Source organism: Rhipicephalus microplus, chromosome 5, assembly GCF_043290135.1.
Source record: "Rhipicephalus microplus isolate Deutch F79 chromosome 5, USDA_Rmic, whole genome shotgun sequence".
Lineage (NCBI taxonomy): Eukaryota > Metazoa > Arthropoda > Arachnida > Ixodida > Ixodidae > Rhipicephalus > Rhipicephalus microplus.
Window position 1 is genome coordinate 220,679,462 of NC_134704.1, and position 14,500 is coordinate 220,693,961.

Below are 14,500 nucleotides of genomic sequence, written 5' to 3' on the forward strand. Positions count from 1 at the left end.
CTAGTACACTGTACCGCGACATTACATTCCAGCATTCCAGCACCGTTGAAGACAGTGACTGCAGCGCCACGGCGAGTCAGGGCTCGAACTAATACGAGTGACCGCGCCCTAGGTGATTTTCTGGTGACCGCACGCTGCCTAGGCACCAAACTCGCGCGCTTAGTCCTTAGCGGTGCGCCGATGTCAACTGTCAGCGCTTCCTCTAGTTTGGTGGAGGTTGATTTTGGTGTTGTGCGGCGGTGTGTATAAATTGCGGTATTATTCCTTGCGAATCTGGTGATGTGGCAGTGATCCTCGGCCGACCGATCCTTCAGAGGGGGGAGATCAAGCGCCGTGGGTGCTTCGTGCAAGCGGTAGCGTTGAATGACCAACATCCCGCGTCGATGTGATATGCTCAAGTGCTGGCTGTCTTGTGTGTGCTGTGTGGTGGTTTGTTTGACAAATTTAGTTCCCTGCACATTTGATGATTTCTTAGTGTTGGCTGGCTCATGTGAGCCGTAGCGTTGAATTACACCCGCGTAAGCGTGGTCATGTTTGTGCAGACATACTTCCGAATGAGATTCAGGGTCTGACACACTGTACTGACAACACCACTGTCACACGGGTTCTTATTTGCCATACCCTTTTATATCACAGTTAGAGGACGGATGCACCGTATTTGATCCGATTAGTTCGGGCAGTAAGCGGTGACTAATACTGGTGTCACTCGAATACTTTTGATCGAGATCGACAGGTCTATCGCAGCTGCGCCGGATCGAGTTTGGCGCAGACGCCCTAGCTGATTGCAACCAAAAGTGCCCGTGTGACACCGGTATGATCGCACGTGCGAATGCTTAAACCCTTTCTGTGCGCTCTTGTGGTCTCTAGCTTCTTGGCTGCTGCTTGCGTCAGTAGATGAGCATGCAAGAAAAACAGTTTACTACATATTGCCACGTTCCATTTCTCAAGTTGTGTTATCGCCCCAAAACACTACACAATTCTCAGCGCAAAACGCGCGTGCAGTTTTCGAGAAGCTTCCGGACTTAAGTAGATCATTTCGATAGGATCACGCCCACTCTGCGAACTGTACAGATTATTCTGGAACCTACGCCACCACCAGCCATAACGCTAGAACATTCGATGGCAAGAGTATAAATGCCGACGCACTTCGCCGCTTGTCAGTTGTTAATCGACGGCCGACGCTCTGTTCGCCGCTATCAGTCCAAGCCTGCTACTGTAGTCCGACTTTCCGTTTACTGGGCACAGGTTCGCCCAGATAACCAATTTATTATTCGACTCGCAGTGTGCTCCATTCGTCCCCGTCACGACCCCGTGACATCTGGTGGAGGTGCTGCTTCATTCATGTATCGGACGCCCCCGTCAAGCCGCGAACCCAGTCCACGTCGCGGAGAAGACACCAAGAGCAGCGAACAAGCCGCCGACAGCAAGGTCTCCCACCGGAGTACGGGCTTCTACAAGACAGGGCGCGGAAGACCAAGGCCATGACCTCGACTGCAGCGACAATAACCCAGCGTCTCAGCCCGCGATCGTCATTCATCAACCCAGGGAACCACCAGCGTTCCATGGGTCATCGTTTGAAGACCCGGAAACCTGGCTAGAAACATACGACCATGTGGCCGGCCTCAACAACTGGGACAACGAAGAAAAGCTCCATCGTGTGTACTTCTACTTGGAAGACACCGCAAGGACCTGGCTCGAGAATCGGGAGTCCACGCTCCGAACGTGGGATATCTTCTGCGGCGCATTCCTGCAAACGTTTGCGAGCGTCGCTCGCAAAGAGAGGGCCGCTGCTCTACTAGAGACCCGTGTTCAGCTACCAAATGAAAAGGTTACAATTTTCACAGAGGAGATGACCCGCCTATTCCGTCACGCTGACCCAGGCATGCCTGAGGAGAAGAAAGTTCGTTTCCTCATGCGAGGGGTCAAATAGAAGCTCTTCGCGGGACTAATGAGCAATCCACCGAACACCGTCCAAGAATTTGAAACCGAGGCGACCACTATCGAAAAAACCCTGCACATGCGCACCAGACAGTATAATCGTCGCCTGACTCCAGAATGCACTGCTGCTCAAGCCAGTGACTCCGAAGACCTGCGTGAAGCGATCCGAGCGATCGTGCGGGCAGAGCTGCGCAAGCTGTTGCCTTCGGCGCAGTCTCAAGTGGATTCGATTGCCGACATTGTGCGAGAAGAAGTTCGGCAATCGCTTCGAATTCCCCAAACAGCGCGGCCCGAGCCAGAAACTACGAGCTACGCCGCTGCAGTACGCCACAACTCTCCTCCCCGTTAACGTCAAAACACCGCCCCGTCGCACTTCCGTCGCCAGATGCCGCCGCCGCCACCACCCCCACCGACGTCCTACGGTTCGCCAGCGGGCCAGCGCAGTGTGCCGAGGAAAACGGACGTTTGGCGTGCACCTGACAACCGCCCGCTCTGCTACCACTGCGGCGAGGTCGGGCACACCTAACGCCGTTGCCGGTACCGACAGATCGGACTGTGTGGCTTCGCCGTAAATGCACCGCGTCCGCAGCCAGGAGAACGGCCACGTGACATCGCCGACTACCTGACAGGAACTCAATGGACACCACGAAGTCCTTCCCGTTCGCCGTCGCCCAGCCGCCGCATGTCACCGCACCCCCGGCAGTACTCTGGCCCAACGCGGGGCCGGTCTCCTAGCCCGTATCTGGGAAACTAAGGGCAGTAACCGATGGAGGTGCGGTTGCTGTTCGATGAAGTACCGAAGATCCTCCTCCGACGACGACGCCGCGACGGAGCTTTCCGAACACAACGCCAACCAGGCAAAGACCTGACAGCGAAAGCTCACTTACCGAAGGTGGCCTGACGACGCAACATGGAAGCAGCGGAACAAGCCGACGCAGCCGTGACCCGACGCCACGCCCTAACTGCAATGCGAGACGGCGAACTAGCGACCTCGACGTTCTTAACGACGGCAACAGTGTGACCGCTCTCGTCGATACTGTAGCGGACTATTCCGTCATCAGTGGGTCGTTCGCCGCGAAGTTAAAGAAAGTTAGGACAGCCTGGGAAGGACCTGAAATCCGCACAGCCGGAGGTCATCTCGTAACGCCTGCAGGAATCTGCACAGCGAGAGTCACCATTAACGGCCGTATTTATCCTACAGACTTCGTAGTCATACAGCGTTGTTCGAGAGATGTCATCCTTGGTATGGACTTCTTATGCCTCCATGGTGCTGTCATCAACCTAAGAACAAAGTCGATAACGTTCTCCACAGAAGCACTACCACCGCGCACGCCGTCAGGAAACCATGCCTTGAATGTGCTGGAAGAACAAGTCGCCATTCCGCCTCGCTCCAGCGTCGTTATTTCAGTCGGCGCTCCTAAATCACCTGACTTGGAAGGCGTCGTTGAAGGCAGTCAGCATCTGTAGGTCACCCGAAATATTTGCGTCACAAGAGGAATTGCAGAGCTGCGGGGAGGCAAAGCAACGGTTATGCTCACGAATTTCAGCAATGAGTACAAACATGTGAACAAAGGAACAACGGTCGCATACATCGAAGAAATTGTCGAAGCCACCAGTGCTTTCGCCCTCGCCGATTCTTCGGAACCTGCTCAGAGGAACCAAGCCCCTCCAATAGCTTTCGACGTCAATCCCAGACTTCCGAACGATAAGCAAGAACAGCTCAAGGCCCTGCTCCTGCAATACGAAGATTGCTTTTCGTCGTCATCGAAAATTTGGCAGACCCCAATCACGAAACATCGCATCACAACTGAAGAAAATGCCAGACCACTCCGTCAGAGTCCGTACAGGGTTTCGACGCGAGAACGTGAGGCCATGAAGAGACAAGTTGATGAAATGCTGCGGGATGACATTATCCAGCCGTCCAAGAGTCCATGGGCATCCCCCGTGGTGTTAGAAGAAAAAGGATGGGACCCTACGTTTCTGCGTCGATTATCGCCGGCTGAACAAAATCACAAGAAAGGACGTGTATCCTCTCCCATGAATAGACGACGCACTTGATCGGCTCGATAACGCCAAGTACTTTTCGTCAATGGACCTCAAGACTGGCTATTGGCAAATCGAAGTCGACGAAAGAGACCGAGAGAAGACGGCGTTTATAACACCCGACGGCCTCATCGAGTTTAAGGTGATGCTCTTCGGCCTTTGCTCAGCGCCTGCAACTTTTCAACGCGTTATGAATACAATACTGGCAGGATTGAAATGGCAGACTTGCCTTGTGTACTTGGACGACGTCGTCGTGTTTTCCTCGAGTTTCGACGAGCATCTTCGGCGCCTTGAAGCTGTACTTCAAGCCATCAAGACGTCCGGACTCACACTGAAGCCAGAAAAGTGCAGATTTGCGTATGAGGAGCTCTTGTTTCTGGGACACGTTATCAGCAAGTCTGGAGTTCCTCCCGATCCACGGAAAACAGCCGCCATCACCGACTTCCCGCCGCCCACTGACAAGAAGGCCGTGCGTCGATTTCTGGGCCTGTGCGCCTATTATTGGCGGTTCGTGAAAAACTTCGCCCGCATCGCCGATCCTCTCACTAACCTTACCAAGGCCGACGTGGAGTTCAAGTGGGAAACGCCACAGGAACACGCTTTCCAGGAGCTTAAACATCGCCTCCAGACGCCTACGTTACTTGCCCATTTCGACGAATTCGCCGAGACAGAAATACATACTGACGCAAGCAGCGTAGGTCTTGGCGCCGTTCTTGTGCAGAGGGCTGACGGACTTGAAAGGGTTCTTAGTTACGCCAGCCGATCGCTATCCAAAGCAGATGCAAATTATTCCACAACAGAAAATGAGTGCCTCGCCATCATCTGGGCTACGTCGAAATTTCGCCCCTACCTCTACGGCAGGCCCTTCAAAGTTGTGAGCGACCACCACGCCTTGTGTTGGCTAGCCACCTTGAAGGACCCTTCAGGTCGCCTCGCACGATGGAGCCTGAGACTTCAAGGGTATGAAATTACTGTCATTTACAAGTCCGGCAAAAAACACTCCGACGCCGACTGTCTCTCTCGTGCGCCTGTCGACCAACTGCTACCCGACGACCCGGATGACGACTACTTCTTGGGAACGATAGCTACCGACATTTTCGCTGAACGACAGCGGGCCGACCCGGGACTTAAGGCCCTAATAGAATACCTCGAAGGCAGGACCGCCGAAGTCCCGAAGGTATTCAAGCGCGCACTTGCGTCGTTCTTTCTACGAAACGGTCTTCTACAAAAGAAAACTTTTCACCGCTTCGAGCTAAGTACCTCCTTGTGATGCCTTCAGCTCTGCGACCAGAACTCCTGCAGGACCTGCACGACGATCCGACGGCAGGGCACCTCGGTGTTTCTCGCACGCTCGCGAGGATACAAGAAAGGTACTACTGATCACGTCTTACCGCCGACGTCACTCGTTATGTAAGGACTTGCCGGGACTGTCAGCGACGCAAGACACCGCCGACAAGGCCAGCGGGACTTCTGCAGCCAATTGATCCACCTTGCCGACCTTTCCATCAGATTGGTATGGACCTACTGGGGCCGTTCTCGACGTCGGCTTTCGGAAACAAGTGGATCGTGGTAGCTACCGACTACCTCACCCGCTACGCCGAGACAAAAGCCCTGCCAAAAGGCAGTGCATCCGAGGTAGCTAAGTTCTTCGTCGAAAATATCTTCCTACGTCATGGCGTCCCGGAGGTCCTTATCACCGACAGAGGAACGGCATTCACTGCCGATTTAACTCAAGCGATCTTGGCATACAGCCAAACAAACCACCGCCGGACCACAGCATACCACCCACAGACCAACGGCCTCACCGAGCGGCTTAAGAAGACGATCGCCGACATGCTGTCAATGTACGTCGATGTCGAACACAAGACGTGGGACGCCATTCTTCCGCATGTGACCTTCGCATACAACACGGCGGTGCAGGAGACGACGCAGATATCTCGATACAAATTGGTTTACGGAAGGAGCCCGGCAACGACGCTCGATGCCATGTTACCCAACGTCACCGACGAAGAAAACCTCGATGTGAGCGAGTACCTTCAACGCGCCGAAGAAGCCCGACAACTTGCGCGTCTCCGTATCAAGAATCAACAGACGGCCGAACGCCACCGTTAGAACCTTCGACGACGCTTCGTGGAATACCAGCCCGGTGAACGTGTTTGGGTGTGGACACCGATACGCCGACGTGGACTAAGTGAAAAGCTTCTGCGACGGTACTTCGAACCGTACAGGGTGGTTCGACGTCTCGGCCCACTTGATTACGAGGTTGTCCCCGACGGCATAACGAACTCTCAACGACGCCGATCGCGACCTGAAGTCGTACATTTCGCGCGCCTCAAGCCGTTTCATATGCACGTTAACAAACTGAAACAGTGTTTTTTGTATTATTGTTGTATCGTAATTTATTCATTGTACTTTCTTGCATTATTATTGTACCTTCATCTTTAGTCAAAGCATCGGGACGATGCCTTTTTTCAGAGGGGGGCAATGCCACGTTCCATTTCCCAAGTTTTTGTTATCGTCCCAAAACACCACACGATTCTCAGCGCAAACCGCGCCTGCAGTTTTCGAGAAGGTTCCGGACTGTAGTAGATCATTTCGATAAGATTACGCCCACTGTGCGAACGGTACAGATTGTTCTGGAACCTACGCCACCGCCAGCGATAACGCTAGAAAATTCGACGGCAAGAGTATAAATGCCGACGCGCTTCGCCGCTTGTCAGTTGTTGATCGAAGGCCGACGCTCCGTTCACCGCTATCAGTCCGAGACTGCTATCTGTGCAAGACTACTGCTGTAATTGTACTTTCCGTTTACCGGGCACAGGTCCGCCCAAATAAACAGTTAAATCCCAACACGAAGTCTCCTGTCTTCGGCCACGTCACGACCCCGTGACAATTTCAATGTCATAGTAGCATTTTGTGCTTCTTGAGCTTGCTTATAACCTTGCGAAATGGCAATCCCCCCAAAATGTTAATCGGTTACATTTCTTAGCACCAAGAAACGATCAATAGCAGTGGCAAGCTTAGCTGGCCACGATGTTTGCGATTGATGTAAAGCTTCACTTATAATTCTATGGGTATGGTCACACCATACGGTGATAATGTTTGATAATATCTGCCGCGAAGTTCATTTATATATGATGCACTTACGCCCTGCAATATGGTAGAGGCACATAAAATTTATGATACAAACAAAACCATATCAGCCACAAATCAGCCTTGACATGACAGCTTCGCTGCAGCGAGCCGCCGAGCGAGCGACGTCTAAGCTACAACCTATGGATGGATGGATGTGGCTGTACCCTTTAGATCGGGCTGCGGCTAACGCCACCTAGCCGTAATACTTAGTGAACTAATCATTAGATTTATCTTTTTTTCTTTAAATAGTGAGGTTTAGGATTCGTACTTTGCAGTGAAGAGTTTAATTTTCACTCGTGCCTTGACTTTAGCCATCAATCAGATAACCTCCTTCTAGTTAAGCCTACGCGCTTAAAGTCTATTTTGCCCTCCCTGTCCCTAAACCCCAGTGCTTTGAAAAACTCTGCGCCATCATCCTGAACTATAGGGTGAAGCCCTTTACAGAACATTATCAAGTGTTCGGCAGTTTCTTCTTCCTCTCCACACGCACTGCATACTGTGTCTACCCCTTCGTATTTGGCCCGATATGTATTGGTTCGCAATACTCCCTTCCTGGCCTCAAACAGTAGAGAACTACCCCGAGTAGATCCTTTCCTTGGCAATTTCCCGCTTAAAAGTTCGATAGATCTCTAGTGCGGACTTCTTAATCATGTCAATTCTCCACATGTCAGTCTCCGTTTCCTTCACTTTCTTCTTAACCGATAGTTCTTTTTGGTTTGGCCACTGGCTGTTTTCTAAGTATTTACCAGTCAATTTCCTGGTTCGCATCCTCCATTTTGTATTGACATTCTTCATGTACAAGTAGTTGAAAAACTTCCTAGCCCAACGCCCCTCCCCCATTTCTGTCAATCGCTTGTCAAATTTTATCTTGCTGCTAGCTTCCCCGCCCTCAAATGGTGTCCATACCATATCACCTTGCACTCCCTGATTTGGTGTACTCCCGTGAGCTCCTAAAGCAAGCCTACCTATTCCACGATGCTTAATTTCTAATCTTGCTAGAACTTCTGATCTCATGCATAAGACCGCATTGCCGAACGTCAGCCCAGGAACCATGACCCCTTTCCATATTCCTCTCACAACATCATACCTATTGTAACTCCACAGTGCCCTATTTTTCATGACTGCTGCATTCCTGTTACCCTTAGTCGTCACGTATATTTCGTGTTCCCTCAGATACTCGGTCCCATTGCTTATCCATACGCCGGGATATTTGTATTTATCTGTTATCTCTAGCGTGGTTTCCTGTATTCTAATCTCACTACCTTCGTTATCATTAAAAAATCATGACTGTTGATAATTCTTTACTGATTCTAAAATCTAACCTATCTCCCTCATTACCGCAGATGTCCATCAATCTCTGAAAATCTTCCTTGTTGTCAACCAATAGCACTATATCATTTGCGTACATTAATGCTGGTAGTGCCTGATCAATGAGTCTTCCTTGTTTGACAAAAGAGAGGTTGAAGCCAAGTCCACTTCCCTCTAATTTGGCCTCTAATCCTTGTAGGTACATCATTAATAATAAGGGTGACATGGGACACCCCTGCCTAAGCCCCCGTTTTACTTCTGCAGGCTTGGATATCTGTTTTTCCCACTTTATAACTACATGGTTACCTTTATAGATATATTTTAAAAGATTAGTGACTACATGTTCCACGCCTAGTGTGTCCAGTATTCCCCACAATTCCTCTTGAACCACGCTATCGTACGCTCTCTTGATATCCAAAAATGCTAGCCACAGGGGCCTGTGTTCCTTTTCTGCTATTTCGATGCACTGCGTCAGTGAGAACAGATTGTCTTCCAACCTCCTGTGTTTCTGAAACCCATTGTGCAGTTCCCCCAGCACCCCCTCATCCTCTATCCATACCTGCAGTCTTTCTTTTATAATCTGCATCGCCAGCCTGTAGACAGTGACTGATGTCACTGTTATAGGACGGTAGTTGTTTATGTCAGCTTTGTCCCCCTTTCCTTTATAGATCATGCTCATCCTGCTAAGCTTCCATCCATCAGGGACTTCACCATCGATGTTCCGCCCACTGCCTTTCTCGAAGTCTGTTTAGACTTCGGACACAATGTCTTTATCAGCATAATTGGAATGCCATCTGGGCCTGTTGATGTACTACTTGGAACCCTCTTCTCAGCCCTTTCCTATGCTCATGAAAATGGAGCCATTGTGCCTCTTGATCCACCCCTGTCTATTGTGATGCATAAGGCACTTCTTTGTTGAAGTTTGTCTGTCACCCTTGTTCTTATATATTCAATAGCTTCGTCCCCTTCTAGCCAAGCACCTTGAGCTGTTGTTATAACCCTCTGCTCTAGGTTTGCTTCATTTATTAGGGAGTTTAGATGATTCCAAAATTTTGCAGCTGCCTTTCTATCCTTTTTATGTACTTCTGCCAGCCACTGAGCACCCTTTTTCTGATCTTTTCATTGATCAGGAGGGATGCTTCCCACTAGAGCATAGAAAAATTTCCCATTTTTTTTCAACATAATCTGTTGGTTCACCCAGTCGCTTAGCATGTCTGTGTTCCCTGGAGGCTTCCTGACGTTTTGCTGTGGCTCTCTTAACTTCCTCATCCCACCAACTCTTGGGCTTGTGTCTTCTTTTCCGAGGTGACTTGCCAGGTGCCTTAGCAAGCTCTAGCCCAAACAGTTCAATTAGATTTGTGTATCTCCATACATTTTTATTATCCTCAGTGATTACTTTCAATTTGTTTAGTGGCTATTTCAAGTTGCCTTTCTGGATAAAAATGTTCCTGTAGTTGCTCATCTTCTCTCCTTCCCACGTTCACTGCTCTTCCAAAACTTAGCTTGATACGTTTGGGATCACTACCCAGACTTCTGGAGCCACCTTCATCTATGTGCATTCCCCTGAGCTTATCATACATCCTAAGTGACATCAGTGCGTAATCTATCGTGGACTGCAGCCTTACTACCTCCCATGTTATTTGCCCTTCACACTTCTCGGTACTGTTGCAAATGATCAAATCAAGCCTTTCACACATATCCATGATTATTTTGCCTGTCGGGTCGGTATACCCATCTATATCTTCTATGTGCGCATTCATGTCTCCTAGTATAATTATCTCGCACTCTCTTCCTAACTCCTGAATGTCCTTTGATATACACTCTACCATTGCCAGGTTTTCCTCTCTGGCCTTTGCTCCCGTGCACAAGTAAATGAAACCAAGGTGTGTCATTTGACCTGCCACTTTCCCTTTTAGCCATAAATGTTCCTTGCACTCCTGCTTGACCCTTTGCCAGTCTGTACATTTATGAATGAATGCCCCAATACCACCCCCTTTCTGCTGCCTTCTGTTCTATTACAATATTCCCACGCGTAGTCCGCATTGTTCGGACGTTGTTCCATGTCCCTGAGATGTGTTTCTACAAAACCGTGTACCATCGGCCTCTCTTCCCTTAGCTGTTCTTCTATCTCTTCCCACTTCGGCCTGTTTCTACCACCCTGCATGTTAATATACCCTATGTCTGAATGGGCTCGGTGCTCGTGGCTACGTCTACTTATGCCCCGGACTCTACCTATCTTAGATATTGGTGCCACTTTGGAATCGTATCTGTCCATACCACCCGTCGAAGAGTCTCCCTGGTTGTTTTCCTCGTTATATATTAGCTATCCTGCACCTCGAAGGGCTCGCTTGCCCCCCAAAAAAGCTACTGTGCGTCCTGCAAGTCGCCAACCCACCTCATGACCTAGCCGCCCATCGAAGTGAATTCTGTCTCGTTGAAAATCACTCCACCTATGCACCTCTCTGTTTATTTCCACCACCTCAAAGCCTTTCTCTCGACTCATCCGCCATATCTCTTGGTTTGCGTTGACAACCGCTTTTTGCAGGTTGCTATCACGCACCGGTACCTCCGGTATCGTGCATATCACTACCTGTACCTTAGGAGAAGTGGCGCGCATGTCATCGACGCCTTTCGCCAGTGTGCTTGCTAGTCCTGCTGTATCTTCATTTAAGACATCGTTTAAACCGCCTGACATTATGACGAGGTTTCGTCTATCAGCTATAGTTTTGAGTTTTGCGCTCGCTTGCCTCATGACTGCTTCAAGCTTGCGTCCTGGAAACGCCCCTACTGCAACCCTCTTGTCACTTCTTACCCTCTCTTTGATGGCTTCTGTGCATCGATTTAAATTCGAGTCCCCGGCGATTATCACATGCTGTGACTTTTCAGCTGGAGCGTCCAGCACCTGGGGGCTACTTGCACCTGTGACGCCGGCTGCTTTGTCCCCTCCCAGCCCCACCACCACCTCGCTGAAGCTGGGCATTGCGACAATTGAACCGGCTGAACCTGTTTTTTCCAAACTTGCTTGCTCTTCCTTCTCCACCGTTCTGGTTGCCGGTTCCCTACTGTACTCTCCGTAGGCCGCTTTTTTGTTCAGCTTCGCTAGTGCTTCCTCGGCGGACTTGAGTCTTTCTCCCATTGCCCTCGTTTTCTCTTGCTCTGTCACCAACGCAGTCTTGAGCTCGGCGATTCTCATCGGCAGTTCACTCTGGGCAACCATCATTTTCTCCATTTTTTCCTCGACCTCACATTGCCTACACTTCGCGTCAGCCTCTTCTCCATCCGCTTTGACGCTTGGATCTACTTTGAAACCCACTCCACATCCTGAACACTTTACAGTCTTTTTAACCATGTTTTTCTGACACCAATTGCCCTATACTCGATAATTACAAAACTCGAGCCCTGCACTACGAAAAAAAAAAGAAAGTTTAAGCTCTACTACAAAAATTTGCGTGTTCAATGTACGCGCACCTCCCCAACGGGGTGGCAAAAGAAAAAAAAACAAAGAATTAAAACGCACACCCGCACTAACTAATAAATACCTGGGGACGGGCCCCCAAAAAGCCGTAAAATAAAATAAGTGCTACGAAGATTCCAACCGCTGCCTTATAATTATAAAGACAAGCTCATGACACGCAAAAACACTTATCTGCGCAGTCGATCCGGAGCGCTCAAAAAACACGTCCATCCACCGTGACAGCCCGAACTCAATAGTCTTAAGGTCCCTAGATAAAAAAAAAACGTTTTTATCTAGGGACCTTCTTAAATGGATGGATGGATATGGCTGTACCCTTTAGATCAGGCGGTGGCTAGCGCCACCAAGCCGTAATACTTAATGAACCAAAAACTAGATTTATTTTTTTCTTTAAAAAGTGAGTTTGAGGATTCGTACTTTGCAGTGAAGGGTTTAATTTTTACTCTAGCCTTGACTTTAGCCACCAATCAGATAACTTTCTTCTAGTTAAGTCTACCCGCTTAAAGTCCATTTTGCCCTCCCGGTCCCTAAACCCCAGTGCTTTGAAAAACTCTGCGCCATCATCTTGAACTATATGGTGAAGCCTTTTACAGAACATTATCAAGTGTTCGGCAGTTTCTTCTTCCTCTCCACACGCACTGCATACTGTGTCTACCCCTTCGTATTTGGCCCGATATGTCTTGGTTCGCGGTACTCCCGTCCTGGCCTCAAACAGTAGAGAACTACCCCGAGTATTATCATAGATCCTTTCCTTGGCAATTTCCTGCTTAAAGGTTTGATAGGTGTTTAGTGCGGACTTCTTAATCATGCCCATTCTCCACATGTCAGTCTCAGTTTCCTTCACTTTCTTCTTAACCGACAGTTCTTTTTGGTTTGGCCACCTGCTGTTTTCTAAGTATTTACCAGTCAATTTCCTGGTTCGCTTCCTCCATTTTGTATCGACATTCTTCATGTACAAGTAGCTGAAAACCTTCCTAGCCCAACGCTCCTTCCCCATTTCTCTCAATCGCTTCTCGAATTTTATCTTGCTAGCTAGCTTCCCTGCCCTCAAATGATGTCCATCCCATATCACCTTGTACTCCCTGATTTGGTGTATTCCTGTGAGCTTCTAAAGCAAGCCTACCTATTCCACGTTGCCTAATTTCTAATCTTCCTTGAACTTCCGATCTCATGCACAAGACTGAACTTCTGATCTCATGCACAAGACAACAAGACAAGATGTGAGTGACATACACAAATGGATGAATGGATGGCTGTACCCTTTAGATCGGGCGGTGGCTAGCGCCACCAAGCCGTAATACCTAATGAACTAAAAACTATATTTATTTTTTTCCTGAAAAAGTGAGTTTGAGGATTCGTACTTTGCAGTGAAGAGTTTAATTTTCACTCGTGCCTTGACTTTAGCCATCAATCAGATAACCTCCTTCTAGTTAAGCCTACGCGCTTAAAGTCTATTTTGCCCTCCCTGTCCCTAAACCCCAGTGCTTTGAAAAACTCTGCGCCATCATCCTGAACTATAGGGTGAAGCCCTTTACAGAACATTATCAAGTGTTCGGCAGTTTCTTCTTCCTCTCCACACGCATTGCATACTGTGTCTACCCATTCGTATTTGGCCCGATATGTATTGGTTCGCAATACTCCCGTCCTGGCCTCAAACAGTAGAGAACTACCCCGAGTAGATCCTTTCCTTGGCAATTTCCCGCTTAAAAGTCCGATAGGTCTCTAGTGCGGACTTCTTAATCATGCCCATTCTCCACATGTCAGTCTCCGTTTCCTTCACTTTCTTCTTAACCGATAGTTCTTTTTGGTTTGGCCACCTGCTGTTTTCTAAGTATTTACCAGTCAACTTCCGTGTTCGCTTCCTCCATTTTGTATCGACATTCTTCATGTACAAGTAGCTGAAAACCTTCCTAGCCCAACGCTTTTCCCCCATTTCTCTCAATCGATTCTCAAATTTTATCTTGCTGCTAGCTTCCCTGCCCTCAAATGATGTCCATCCCATATCACCTTGTACTCCCTCATTTGGTGTATTCCCGTGAGCTCCTAAAGCAAGCCTACCTATTCCACGTTGCTTAATTTCTAATCTTGCTTGAACTTCTGATCTCATGCACAAGACCGCATTGCAGAACGTCAGTCAGCCCAGGAACCATGACCCCTTTCCATATTCCTCTCACAACATCATATCTATTGCAATTCCACAGTGCCCTATTTTTCATGACTGCTGCATTCCTGTTACCTTTAGTGCGTTGGTTGGTTGCGAAACTTTATTGGGGTCCTGCAAGGCGCGCGTCAGCGCGCAGCGGGCGACTCCCACGTCGGGACCGTTAGGCTGTTACCTTTAGTCGTCACGTATATTTCGTGTTCTCTCAGATACTTGGTCCCATTGCTTATCCATACGCCCAGATATTTGTATTTATCTGTTATCTCTAGCGTGACCTCCTGTGTTCTAAGCTCACTACCTTCGTTGTCATTGAAAATCATGACTGCTGATTTTTCCTTACTGAATCTAAAATCTAACCTATCTCCCTCATTACCGCAGATGTCCATCAATCTCTGCAAATCTTCCTTGTTGTTGGGCATTAGCACTATATCATGTGCGTACAT